Here is a 14,803-nt window from a genome sequence, read left to right as displayed (position 1 = left end):
ATACTGAGATCCTTAAAAAACAAGCCTCTGCTTTAGCAGTGTATGAGATGTTCTTTAAGGTGTTGAAAATAGGCAGAATTTGTGCTTTCCACGTCGTTCTGGCACAAGTGTTTTCAGACATTGAAGAGCTGTGTGCTAGGTACTCTGATTAATGAAGTGCTCTTTGACAATTAATTTTTCAGATTCTATTCATTATTTCATACCAAAAGAAGAAAAAAATAAATGTTAATGTTGAAAGCTTAGCTAAAATGCAAAAGAGGGACAGGGAATTCAAACAACTGTGAAGAATAGCAAACATCAGTTCCTGGGTGTTGGTGTCAGGGATTTCCATCTCATGTTTTCATTTCCCTGTCTGCAGAAATGAGGTTTTTTCTATGGAAGTGAGAAGTTCTCTTCACTCTAAAGTCTCAAGTAACCTGAAAGTCAGATGCTTTTCAGAGTAGATTCTTTTTGATGAAAAGCTAGCAAGAATGAACAGAGGTTTGTGCTGCACTGGGCTCCTGCATTTACAGTGACACCACTAATAACAATCCATGTCTGTGATAAATATATAGAATTTCTCACATGGGAAGGTTGGTCAAAGAAAGAAAAAAATTCTGTTGAGAACAGTACGTGTGGTAGTTGTGTTTGGTTTCCTCGAGCTGTATGGAGATGTTTATCTTGCTGCTAGAGGCTGAAATCTGTACAGTTTAAGAAACAGGTTGTTCATGTATAGAAGCTGTCAGCTCAGTTTATGGCCAGCCCTTGGACTCTCATCCATGATGTGATTCCCACGTGAACAAGCTCATCCTTGTTGGTACACAGGAAAATAGAGAGTTTCTGCTGGAGAATAACATGGAGTCTTTAAACTGCTGGTGGGGTTTGTCAGAATTGGTTGCAGGGTGCCTACGTTTTCCTTTGAGAGAACTGCAATTTTCTGCCAACCCCTCCTGAAAAAAAAATCTTAAGCATTATATTATATATGGTTTAAGGAATTATCAACTGTATGAAAATACGTGCCTGTTTCTGCATCATTTTAATGGCCTCTAGGAGTCTTATTTCACTTTCCAATGCTATCCAAAGGTATCATCACTACTGCTGTTGTGTTGTAGTGAGTGCAGAGTGTGCGACCTGAGGGTGGCCTCCAATGTTTCATTCTATTTTTTCATTAATGTTCATCGCATTGATAAGCAGGAAAATAATTGTTGTGATTTTTTTTTTCTTTAATTTTTTTTCCCCCTTATTTTTAAATCCTGGGCATCCATTCCTTCCTAATGAACGATGGGACTCTGATGCCTGAAGGCGATGCCTCCTGTCCTTGGTTTGCTTCTTTTATTTATGGGTTCAATATATGAGCCAAAAGCAAAATGTTTTCTTGGACTCGAGAGTGTTTCCTTTGGAAACTTGGTGAAGAGGAAGGCTGAAGCAGAGCTGGAAACACGTCAGACGGGAGGCATGCTCTCGCCTTTCTCAGCACTAGGTGGCAGGCAGGGTGTAGGGATGCGCTGTATAAAAGCAGCTCGGAGCACCCGCCCGGAGACACCGAGCGGTGCCAAAAGCGAAGTTAATTTGCAGAGACGCAGAAGTAACTGAGCAGTGACAGGCAGTTCGCTGCGGGAAAACCTGGGTGAAAGGGACGGGAGCTGAACAGACACTGAGCTTCGAGGAGCTGCCTGTGGCAAGCACTGGCTGGGCAGGGAGAGGGCACAGATGATATGGATGTCAAGCCGGAAGCTTTTGGCTGGGTGTGCGAGGAAAGACACTAGCAAATGCTTGCTCCAAACATAATACAAATAAAATCACAGCACTCTCTTCTATAGTTTTGTTGTTTGTTTGTTTGTTTTTTTAATGTAGATGGCGAAAGTACGCAATAATTGTCAAGCAACTGCAGCTTTCAGTTTTGGTTCCGTATCCCACAGGGCTGTTACCAAATTTATCTTCCTAACTGTAACAAAGAGGCAACAGTGGCAGCTCATATACATATTTATAATTAAATGTATGAGCAAAAACAAAACCAGTGCTTGGAAGGTTTCCACTAACAGGAGCCAAGCTCCCTCTCAGTCCTCAGTGGCAAATGCAGCTATCCTCTGCCTTATTGCAAGGGGAGTTCTGCTGGTTTGATTTTATTTAGAGGGGGAAATTATATACCACTGATCCACGCCTTTAAACTCAAGCAGATGCTCGTGGCATCCCTTCAGGGAGTGCTGCTAACTGAACTCTCTTCCCTTTTCAAACCTGGGTTTGCTGCTGCATGTGGGAGTGGCTCTGGCTGTGGCTCCCCATGGGGTGGTCTTGCAGTGTTAACTTGTCCATATTGCTTCTGCATCAAACAGCAGCTTTGTGAAGAAAGAATGGGGAATAAAAAGGAAAAAAAACAGGTCTGCAGGAAATGCCATGTCTTGTTTAACTTCTTCCTGCTAAATATGAGGTAATTACAATGAGGTCATGTGCAGGAGCCTGGAGTATAGCAGTGATGCAATGAGAGTAATTGCAACTGCAGCAAGCTGGGACCTTGTCCTTTAACTCTATAAAAGCTATCAAAGAACAGCCTCTAATTGATTTAATGTTATCCATGATAGTCTTCCACTTGTGTTTCATGAAATAGCACACGCTCATTGATATTGCTCTGTAAGTTTTGAATTCAAACCCCTTCCAAGAGCAAGGAATGAACAATTTTTCAGACAACAGCTCTTGGTGTCTCCTAATTGGGATGCTGTGATGGGACAGATGTGGAGTTCTTGGCTAATCGCCTTCGAGAGAAGCAGGTAGGGTAATGAAAGGAGTATTGATCTGTGTACTAGTGAACATTGCTCCTTTGAGTTAAGGAGATTGATTGATGATATTCGAGTTTCTTCAGTTTAAAGACGATAAAGGAGTTGGTGTGTTATTGCAAGGAACATGGCAAATCCCAATTTCATCAAATGCCTGCCACTCCTCTAATGTGATTCAAAAGCAAACATAAATCTTTGATTCAGGCCTTACTTCATGGATATTTTATTATCTTTACTCCACTGGATGCATTTTTGGCAACTTAAGACAATCTTGAGCTTAAATGTCATGGGAAAAGCAACTGACAACAGAAGACTTTTGGATTTTGACTGTTACTGTGCATTCGCTCCATGCAAACAGCATGACATACTCAATTTCAGATGCTACTAAGAGCTCTGAAAAGACACTGCATATTGCCTCCATTGTAGGCAGCTATATCAACAAAATCTTTGAAATGTATTGCTGCAGTATCAGTGGGATTTGTAACAGGCCTGGGTAGTTTCATCACCTTTTGAAGAAAAGCCTAGCATTGTTTAATGAAGAAGCAAACAAAGCCCCAGATTAACTGAAATGCAACAAAATCCAGTTTACAATATAAAGAATGAAAATCAGACCTATTTGTATAAACATGATGCTTCTCTGAAGCATGACTTCTTTTAAGATAGCTAGTTAATCAAAATTCCCTAGAAAATAGGGAAATGTATCTTTCATAGAAGTGCAAAGCGACAAGAAAACACAAGCAAGCCGTTAAAAGAATCCTGAATAAATAGCTTCAAATTATCATGTGCTTGCAGAGGAACAAACAGTTCCTGCAGGAAGAATTTGAGACTTTTCTTTCTGCTCCAGCAGTCAGCTTCCTATGAGTGTTATAGGTAATAGGGGGAGTTTTTAAAGTTATTAAGATGGATCCCGTGTGCGTTCAGACGTTCACTGTGAATTTATGACTTGGGTTCTTAATAGCATGACACCATCGGACAAAATACCAGGCTCTTCATTTTATACAAGTGGCCTGTCCAGCTGAGCTCCGTTTATTCTGTTTCACCTCTAATTTTGCCTTGCTTTGACTGTATTAAGGAACCATTAGTTATCATGGTGAACAGAAAAAAAAAAAAAAAAAAAAATACAAACAGAAGTGTCAAAATAGAGATTGGAATTTTCTTTCATCTTGATTGTTGTTCTATTGATATCTGTTGTTAAATGCATGTCTGCATGTTCGTGCACTGTAATACTTTGAAAAACTGTGATTCCAGGAGTGATCCCTTCACACAGTTTTGTATACAAGCTGAAATATCTACAGGCATTTTTAATTGAATGCTTAATTTTAGGCAAGGGTCCAATTCTACTTTTGCCTACATGTGTGTTGGCACAACTCCTTACCCTTCTTCCTGCTGCTCCCATGCCCTGGTTGCAGACCTGGTCAGCAAGAACATTCTTTTAATAAAAGGGGAGGTTTCATCATATTTCTGGCAACTTAAAAGGCTTGCTCAACTGGGGGTACTGGGAATGCTCAGCTGCAATTAATCATTTTATTATTCTGTTCTTATGTAGTTGGTTTTTAAATGTTAACATCTAACGCTGTCATCAAGCTATTGCTTCATATGGATATAAAGCCCCTTGAGTGAGGTCAGGCACGTTGGTTTAAGCATGATTTTTATATCCAGTCATTGATGTGGCAGCGTTGAGTCTGGCTGTTGGGCTCACCGGTTACTTCTGTTTGGCAATCGGCTCATAGCTCACAATAAAATCGGTGCTGCCATTTTACTTTCAGTCCCATCATCTTTGGCAGGGGGAAAGGAAGAAAGGAAGGAAATAATGAAAAAGAATATTAATTTAAAATTTTAATTTGTTCAGCAGAGCTTTGGGAAATGCAGAAACTTTCACTCCCAGTACGTTCAGCAGAAACAGTGCATATCTCTAAATATGGCTGGAGCAGTGATGCATGCTGTTATTAGTTAGTCATTACAAACAAAATCTTGAATAAAGACAGTTTAATTAAATGACTTTCCTATTCCATGCCTTTCTCCATAAAATGTGCATTCCAGCAGGAAAGGAGGCTCCGTGTGCATCCATCACAATACATAGCTCACAGCTTTGCTTTCTGTGAGAAAAGTGGATGAAAAATAAGGATTGTTTCTTCCATACCTCTCTTCCATCCTTCAGTGGAACTTGGGATGATTACTGCTTTCAGCAAGGACTCGGATACTTTATTCTGATTATAAGAGTATAACTAATGTTCATTGCAACACACATCTGCATAACTACACAGACATCGTGCAGCTTCAGTGGTAGTAGATCTTGTACAGAGCATAAGTGGCAATAAAATTCCAGGAAATATTCATTTTCAGGTGCTAAACTCTTTCAGAAGGATGCGTGTTAGGAGGTCATGAGGCTCATCCTTTAAGTGGTTGTCATATCTCATTCTTAAAGCCTGAACAGTCGGTAAAAAGGGATTTCTGCAAATGAAATATTTCAGTAGACCACATTTTTAGCACAAATAAATAAGTCTAAATGGGATGTTAGATGGTAGACCTGTCAGGGCGCTTTCTTTAAAGTCTACAATATAGACAGGATTGGTTTTCATGAATGTGATGAATATTTTTTCAGAAGGAGGAATAAAAGGGGAAAGAACTGGTTGTTCTAACTTAGTCTAATGTGATGGTGGAAAGCCCAGTAAAAATCAAATTTGTGTGTGAAACACAGAGATTAATGGTGCAGTCAGACTGTCCAGTGTGTTTGAAATATGAAGCTAAACTGGGTGATGGCATTGATACTTGCAGTCTTTCCGTCTCTATGAGAAACGAGTGTTAAAACTGCATCACTTCTCAATTTTCATCTTAAGAACAGATGTTCATATAGTAGTTGTTGAAGTAAACAGCATAGGATGGGAGCTGGTAGGGAAAGAAGTGAGGTACGTTGTATTTGAATGATCAGTCAGCTTTAGTGCTGCAAAAACTGGTGAAAACTTGCTCAAAAACATTTTGCCTTGTTTGAGTCTTCATCTGCTTAAGTCAAGTAACATGAAAGTCACATAGTGGTAGAATGAGGCTGAAAAAGCACTGATGAAAGGGAAGTGCCTGTAATCTTACTAAGTCCAGCTGTGTGTGTATCATCCCAAACTTATCCTAGCATTTGTTTCTTCACAACCTTTCTAACAGCAAAGCAAACTCTTCTAGAAACCCTATACGGGATGTGTGTGATCTGTAGCGTGATGTATTTATTATAAGGTAGTTTGCAGTTTGGTAGTGAAGTTGGGTTGAGTGAATGTGCTGCAGATTGCAATTAATGATATTATTTCCCAACAGCAAAATCTTGTACTGTTTTTTTTTTTTACTCTAAAGTTAAGTGTTTTCCAAAGAATCAAGTGAAGTAATGTCACATTATTTATGTCCTTGTTTGAAGCTGTATCATCTAGTACATAACTCCTATCAGCAGCTCTCTTACTGAGCAGGATTGCTGCTATCAACGCTGCTTTTATATTAGATTTTTATTTTATACAAGCGTACATTATTTTTTTTCCCCCCCAGCTTTGTATTGTTTCTTTCATTTGCTCATTCTTGCAAACCCTTAAGACAAACAGCTGAGATTGCTGGGGGTGAGGCAGAAGCATTCATCACTCCAAATTCTGGTGCAAAAACCCAGGGGATCAGTGTGACTTCTGCATGCTGAAAGACATCTGACTTTATAGTTCAGGAAAAAGGAGGGGAGGAGGGAATTCAGTTGCTGCTTTCACAGAGGAGAAACAGGATGAAAAACGTGTTACAGAAATAGAAAATTGGAGGTTTATCTGGAATTACTTCTTTTAAATTCCCAGGTGAGCTGAAATCTTCCTTAAGAAAAGGGGCAGGCCCTGTTACATTCTATTTGATAACTCCCACTGTAATACCTAGCTCTGATGCAGCAGTTCATATGTAGGGTCCTCAAGGCACTGCTTTTTAACCTCTGCTTTATAGATAAGATGACTAACATTCAGGAAACGTGAAGAAAGGTGACAGCAAGTGTCAGACACCTGAACCCTGTGGGTTTTTTTGCTGTGGGTTTGAATTTCACAGTTCCCTGATGGTATGTAATTACGATAGGCTACTCTGTCTTGTAACTAATAATTTAATTCATCCTGGACTAACTGTTTCTCAAGTAGAAGAGTGGTGATGGATGCTGCTTTCTTGCCTGGGTGTCTTTGCCCAGTCGCTGCACCTGCAGGGTGAAGAGCTGGCTGGCAGCTGGGGGAGGGCAGCTCAGCACTTAAGGTTGCTGCTCCAGCTGTGCCTTGGGGCATCCCGTGGGTCCCTGACCCTTCTCCTGTTGGGCAGAGCAGCAGAAAGAAATACAAATAGGAGCTGTGCGGAGCACGCTCATTGGAGGCTTGGGACAGTTTTGGTAGATTTATGCCCTCAGCATGTCCAAATAAATCTTTTCATTTTTAACTTCAAGAATTTACTGCTTGATGGGATATCACTGAATGCAGTACTTATCGTTTTCCCGGAGCTGACAAACTGACAAATGCCCATAGTGCTGTGTGGCATTTAAGCCACCCTAGCCCACACTACCAACAGCAGGAACACTGAAGATTCTGTTTCTTCAGCAAAATATGGCCCTGTGGATGGCTCAGAATAACACCAAGCAAGCACACATCCAACAAATGTGCTGCTGTGTTGGGCAAGAGGAAAAGTTTGCTGCCGTCATGTTGGAGAGACAACTGTCCTAGCTACAGAGTGATCTGTGTCCAATATATGGCTGGAAGATCATCTATGACCGTTGTGGCCTAGCACAACCACTTGGTTTGAGAACACCTGGGATATTTATACAATGGGGCCAGTGTGTGCCTTCGTTGTGAAACAAGTGGAAAACATCTGCCTCGGCCCAAGCAATTTTCATTTTTTAACTGCCACAGCAATCTCTGAGAAGTTGTATGTGTGTCATTGAAAGGAGTGGCAAACCATGAAGAGACATTTCACAGAGTAACTCAAGTCTGCAGAGCTATTGCAATTCAAGAGAGACTATGGGCAGCGTGTTATTACAGGATAGCTTGACTACCCACGTTTCTTGGCATACTTGATCTCCTTAGGGAATTTAAATATTGAACTCCAATTAATCTTTGAAGGATGCACGTAAATGCAGGAAAGTGAAAGCAAACAGATCCTAGTTAGATGGGCTTGGGTAAGACTTTTCTTGCACAGTTTCATTTCCTGAGTTGAAATCCTCCTTAATTTCTTTTTCCTCCCCACCAGCCTGAGTCCTCCTGCAGTGCATTTGCCCATCTGCAAAGCCACCAGCCCTCTAGAATTAAGTCATATTGACCCAAGTCACAGCATTGAGCTCTTCTAATGTCACACTCCTCTTTGGGTCAATTGCACCATCTCATAGCCAATTCTTTATTTTCAAAGCTGTTCCTTTCACTCCTGTAAGGCGCAAGTGTTTTAGTTGGGGAGAATTTTGAGGAACTGCTTTTGTTTCACAATGCAAGTTGTGAATTATTAAGTCCTTTGGCCTTTGTGTGCCGGTGGACCTTTCTTTGATATGGTTAAACACCTGAGAGGTGAGCCTCGGGGCTTTCCTCACTGTGGGGTATAAAATATGGATTGTTTCTTACAGTAGAAAAACCCCTCACCTTTGAAATGTGTTCAGTGAGAAAAGTGTACAAGGTTACTGCAGCCCTAGGGCGACAGTAATGTAGGCTCCACGAGCTACACAACTTTGACATTGTTTTTCTTTTTGAAAACAAAAAGCTGCAGCAAAACAGAGCTCTGCACTTTACTTATCAGTGGGTGACTTACCGAGATCTGAGATACAGTGAACTTCGTGATTTAATGTCTCAAAACTAATATATCACTAAGGAGTTTGATGCGTTGTTTTCATAAGATGAAGACCTTTGCTTTTAACTAAAAGGAGATTGGGAGAACACTTTCAGGTGATGGCAATTATCCCTTCTGCTGATTTGTACTACAGGGACTCCGAAGGTGCAGGGCAAGTTGCACTGGCATTTGGTGGGATCTATCAAGGCTGCACTGCTCAGCCTTCTGATCTAGCTGTCTTTTCTTGATGAGACTAATGTAATGACAATTGCAAATCAATATTACATTTTTCACTGTTTATGTATTATTGATTAAAAAAAAAAAAAAAAGCAGTTCTGTTTTACTAATGCCAGCTGATTGATCCTCAGCTTGCTCAACTGAAAAATACTAAACATCCTAAAAATACAAACTGTATTAGCATTTGTTGCCATGCTGTAATTTGTAGGAGGTTAGATATTTCTCTAGGACAAAATATAGCTATGCAATGCAACTTAAGGCAAACCTTGGAAACTGAGCATCTCTGCTTTGCTAACAAATCTGGACAAATTCAGTGCCAAAGGACACTGCAGATGTTTCTTGTTCTCCTTTACCTTCAGTATGCAGCACAGAAAAGCTGTCCCATGGAGCAGGGCATTTTGTTACTATACTTTTGAAAAGCAAATAAAGCCAACTTCCACTTTTTTTTTTTTTTTTTTCCTTCCATGACTTTAAATTCTCCAGAGGAAATTAAATTTATTCTGTCTGTTTTTGAACTTCTACCTATGCAATGAATTTTGGTACGTAGGGTGGAAAACTGCTCATCTTTGAGAGTTGCTCTCTAAGCTTCCCTGTTAGAAGGAAGCGTTGCCAGGTCAATTTGGTTCTTTGTTCTGGAAGCTCTTCCTGATCTCATATTATAGTAAATAAATAAGTCAATAGATAAACAAAAGATTGTCCTAAAATCATGCATAACTTTTCATAGTTACCACAGATTTTCTCTCATGTAGTTCATCTGCCTACGTAACTCTGCTGAGCTGCTTCTTTCTGATTGTTATTTTTAAGCAAAGAGTAAAGGGTTAAGTACTTTTTTTTTTTTTTTTTTTTTTTTTACTTATTCTCTTTAATCTTGTGCTTTTCTGCCTTGCCACTGTCCTCATGTTCAGTGCAGGTAGAAGGCTGTGTAAGAAGAATGTATTGTCACGATCATCAATACAGTCATTTCCAGTCTGACTAAGAAGAATCCAGAGTCAATCTCTGCTCTAGTCAATATGATTGTACAGTCCTTGAAAGAACAACTTTTTACATCTTTGGAGATGCTTGGATTTCATTAGCTCAAAATGGCTTTTTTGTGACTGGAATACAGTCACAAATGAAACTTCTTTGAACTCTTTAGTTTCCAGTTGCTCAGCGTTCATTTTCTGACTTTCACTGCGTTTGTAATAGAACTGAAATATTAATGCATAGGGAAGCACTGTACATGACTAATTTTTGGTTCTGTTCTGAAACGTTCAGTCAAATTCCTCATAGCCTCTGTACATCCCAGGGTTGGATGATATACATGATTCTTTCTCAAGGGTGACTCTTAGGGGTCTAAAGGGCTTTATTCACCTTGACAAAAAAATGTACTTGGCCTGAATTGAAGTGACACCTATGGCTTCTTCATATCCCAGGCCAGTATCTGAAGTATGATATGAAATGTCTGTCCTTCCCACCTTCATCCTCTTGCTTCTCAGCATATTCAGTGTGTTGAGCTTATGACAGTACCTTGCCAGGAAAGATTGTATTTCTGTAAGTTATATAGCAGTATACATACTCTTTTTTGCTCGTGCTGCTGTGCTGGCTAGGATCACAAGAGAAACTTTGAAGAACAGCATGTCTATGCAGGCAGTTATGGAGTCAGTCACTGTTGATAAATTAAGTGTCAGACCTTTAATCATAATCTTCAATCACATGTCTGACTTTGGTTTAATTATGCATAAATGCTGCAAGCAGTCTTGAAATGAAACACACTGTCAGGAAAACACTTAAAAGTGGACTATATATATGTGCTTAAATATCTTATGTGCTGCTTCTTCACAAATATTCTGTATACATGAGGTCTGTCTAACTCAAGAGGATGTTGGGAGACTGAAACCATCTGTGAGTCCAAGAAGGTGACAGACCCACGGAGCTGTGCTCTGCCCTGTCTAAAACATGCCACCCTAGCATAGCAACTACTGATGATCTGCAGATGATGGAATAGATGTGACGCTCTGGGTTTGGTAGATGAGGGATGTAGAAAGATGGAAGAAGAGGAATCTGAGCAAGTTCTCTCACCAAGGTGAGTTCAATCAAACCTCTGTAGCAAGAGCAGAGCCCTGGGAAGATGGCTCAAGGAATCTTGAGCACAGGTACATGGTGTTTTCCCCAGTGCTCCCACTATTTGGCAGAGATATGCAAAGAGACAGGTGAGCCCAGGCTAGCAGTGCCTGGATCCAAAACAGTCTGTGCCAGAATTTGTGGGTTTGATACCCAAGAAATTACAGACTTTTCCAGGTTCTGAGATTAGACTGAAAGTGATTCTGGATGCTGGTAAAAGGCATCTAATGAACAAAGCTATTATCAGGCATAGTAAGCATACATTCATGAAGGGAAAGTTTTGTATTTGTAATTACATTTCCTTCTACAGTAAGGTCATCTACTCAGTGGTTGAAGGAAAAGTGATGTAATCTTCCTGGAATTAATAAGGCTTTTGAGAATCTCTCTCAGAACATCCTTCTGGACAAATTGTGAGGTTAACAGGCACATGCAGTGCTGGGTGGTGAACTGGCTCAATGGTAGAACTCAAAGGGACTAAAATGGGACTACATCTGGCTAGTAAGTGGTCACCAGTTGGTCATGCAGGGATGTGCTATGAGGAGAGTCTGAGGATGCTTGGGCAGCCAGACTGGAGGAAAGGAGGCTGAGGTGTGATCTCAGTCCTCTTTGCATCTCCTTGAGGAGGGGAAGCAGAGGGAGGTGCTGGACTCTGTCCCTGGAAATGACACACAGCTGTTTTTGAAGTATCAGGCAGTTGGACTTGAACTCTGTAGGTCCCTTTTGACTGAAAATTTGAACTGAATAGTTTGAAATATTATATTACTTATGTGCGTGTGGTGGTTTTTCTGTGTTGCTGTTGTTATTTTTGTGTGAATAGGTGATGTTCTATTTGGAATGAGCTGATTTTTGAGTCATTTTAAATAGTTTACTGCCAATCCCTGGAGCATCCCTCCAGCAGCCAATTCTAAATGGAAACTCCAGTCTGCAGATGTGGTTTAAAAAAACTTTTGATACTGAGCGTTTACTACCAGGATGTCCTGAAAAACAACTAAAATCCTACCCTAAATGAATGGAGGAAAGGTTGGAGTGCGTATCCTATAACTGCTGGAACTTGAAATTCTCTTATGTGTGTTGTTGGAAAATTAAGTGTGATTAGGTTTAAATCCTTTAAATGATGGGAAAAAAAAAAAGCATTTATTTCCGATTTTTTAGCTACACATTGTTCGAGTATGAGAAGCTTTGTCATGGCTGCGTGTTGTTGTAGGCCCATATGTACCCAGAGCAGTGTATGTGGTGTTGAGATTCCATCCCCAGAGGTCACTTCTGTGCAATTAGTAGCACATTTTAATCAAGAAGCAACATGGGGGGAACTAGCTTCATAGCTCTGCTAGAGAATTAGACGCTGTTGATATTTAAATTCCATACCTTTTCTATAGATTTCTGCATTTTTTTTCTGTTACCTTTGTGGAAAAATCCTGAAGGAATTTATTAAACTGAGTGAGGAGAGCAATGTCATTTTTTGCAGAATGTGTTTTGCCATATTGTCAGAAAACAGGGTTATTCTGACAGTGGAAAAATGGAGATAGCTATGATTTAAAGGTGGAAAGAATTCATGACAGGAGTGGAGATCTGTCCTTGCTGGGAGCCTGCACGATGTACTTGATCATGGGTATTGATTCAGCCCATCAAAATGTATTGTAGTAAATGTAATTTATGCTTTGACCTTCAGCCAGCTCTCAGCTGGAATGGAAAAACACAGTACAGATACTTACCGTTGGGTCTACTTATTACTTTCTCTCAGAAAATGCAGGATAGATGTATGAATTCAAGCAACAGAGCAGTCTGGAGAGAGGTGAAGGCAGGAAGGACTTTCCAGTGGAGAAAATGAATGGAAATATCTCTTCTGTAAGCATTTATGCAGATAAAATTCAGCTGTAACTCTTCAGATAAAAGTAAAATATAAGTCTCAGAGAATAAAGAAACCTGGCAACTTTTTTTTCAGTTCTATTATGATTTTCTTTCTATTACTCATTGTTACTGTTGATGGTTCATTTTAGGCCAATTTCCTCATCTTGGAACCTGAGTAGTAACTTCCAGGTATTCAAGCCACACAAATGCTGAATCAGAGTGGTAGTTTCTATAGACTGACTGAAAAAATTAAGGAAGTACATAAAGGACCAGCACACTGTGAGAACATAATTAGGAGAGGAATAAGCAAAGAAAGTACTAGATTGAGATAAGGGGATCTTATTTAGTATCAGTTACAGAAAAACAACCTGTCACATAACGTTTCAGCAGAATATATGTCGGGGGGAGGGGGGGGGGGGAGGGGGAAAAGGTCTGCCAAGAATCTTCAACTTGAATTCAGTTATGTATTCTCAGACTAAAATTATCTTATAGTCAATTTACTGTACAACAATGTCACAGTGTGTAATGGTATAGATGATGTGAGGGCTGACAAGATTAAATATCTGTAACTTTTGGTGCAGTTGTGTTTTGTACAGGTGTCCGTACATTCATAGAAGTATTGCTGTACCAGATAACTATGCCAATAAAATAGGAGTTTAGGATGGCTGTGTGTGCTTGAGGACTATGAAACTGTAAATGGCACACAGGAATGCCTCTGTTACAGAAACTCTCTTATTCTCTGGTGGTATGCTGGCTATGAACAGCTACTTATTCATAATTCATTCATATTATATGAACTATTTCAAAGGAGGATGTGGAATTTTGCATTTTATCAGAACTGTTTTTCTACCTTAAAGCTAGACTGCCCGTGTCATTAACTCAGCTGCAGACTGATGGCACTGTGTCTTGTTAGTATGGCGTGGAAAAAAAATAAAGCAGTGGTAAGAAACTGCATCTCCCTGTGGCAGTACACTGTGTACGTTATAAGATGCTTGTCCTTCATGTCGTGGTGCAAGAGGCTGTTGTACCAAACCTTGTGTTTTGAGGGGTGAAAGAGACAGACGTGTATTGCAATGAATTCCTGACTGAAATAGGTGGGAGGTTTGGGGTGTTAATAATGTGTGGTGCCCTTGGGATGTGAGGCCATGTGGATTTCTGTGTGGTTTGAGGAGGACATGTCTCTGTATAAAAGTGAGCGTTTGTAAGGGAAAATTCTGGGATGTGTCTGCAAGAGCAAGAGTTGTGGATCCTGAAGCGTGTAATAGGAATCCTACTTATTCTTTGGTAGGGAAAGGACTTTGGAATAATATAAGAAGGGAGAGTGTGCAAATTTAGACAGAATAGTAATGTATTGTGGCCTGCAGATCCTCTGTGCATTTCTGGTAGGCTTTTTTTTTTTTTAATCATCTCCAAAACAAAACAAAAAACCCACCAACCAAAAAAACCCACCCAAACCCAACAACAAAAGCCACTGAAAAGCACACGTGCAAAAACTACTCAGCTTCTTCAGAAGTGAAAATACCACAATGCTAATCCATCCTCATGGCAAGAACAGAAAATGGCACATCAATTATTTGTCCTGACAAAATAATGAGAGTGGGGAAAGGTACAATCTCATTACCAACTTAATCTTCTGGCACTCCTTGGATGAGGTACAAGTGATTATATCAATCTAGGAACAAAAGGATTATTTGGGGGCCAATTACTCAAGCTCAAATACTCTCAACATATGAAGTGGGTTGATCTAAAAACCCTCAGCACTGAAGACTTGTAAGGTGGATGGTATTCTGCTGGCAGTGTGTAATTTGTTTCTTTAATGAGTTTATTTGTCACGCCAGCATGCATAGCCTTCTTCCAGCACACTGTTGTCCCACTGTATGGTGTTTGTACCGTCTCTCTTAACTTGTCTGGTATAGAAACCAGCTGAACTTTATCTGACTGCTGTGAATCTACTTTCATAATGAGGCTCATGTTTCTTGGTTTCACCCAGCTCCCTGCCCCTTTTGTTCCCTCACTGAGTCTTAATTAGTTGGAATGGATACCCTGTGTTGTGGGAGGGTGGTTGTTCTGCATGTGTTTGG

This window comes from Meleagris gallopavo, chromosome 11, assembly GCF_905368555.1.
Source record: "Meleagris gallopavo chromosome 11, MGAL_WU_HG_1.1, whole genome shotgun sequence".
NCBI classification, from domain to species: domain Eukaryota; kingdom Metazoa; phylum Chordata; class Aves; order Galliformes; family Phasianidae; genus Meleagris; species Meleagris gallopavo.
This window is presented reverse-complemented; position numbering follows the sequence as displayed.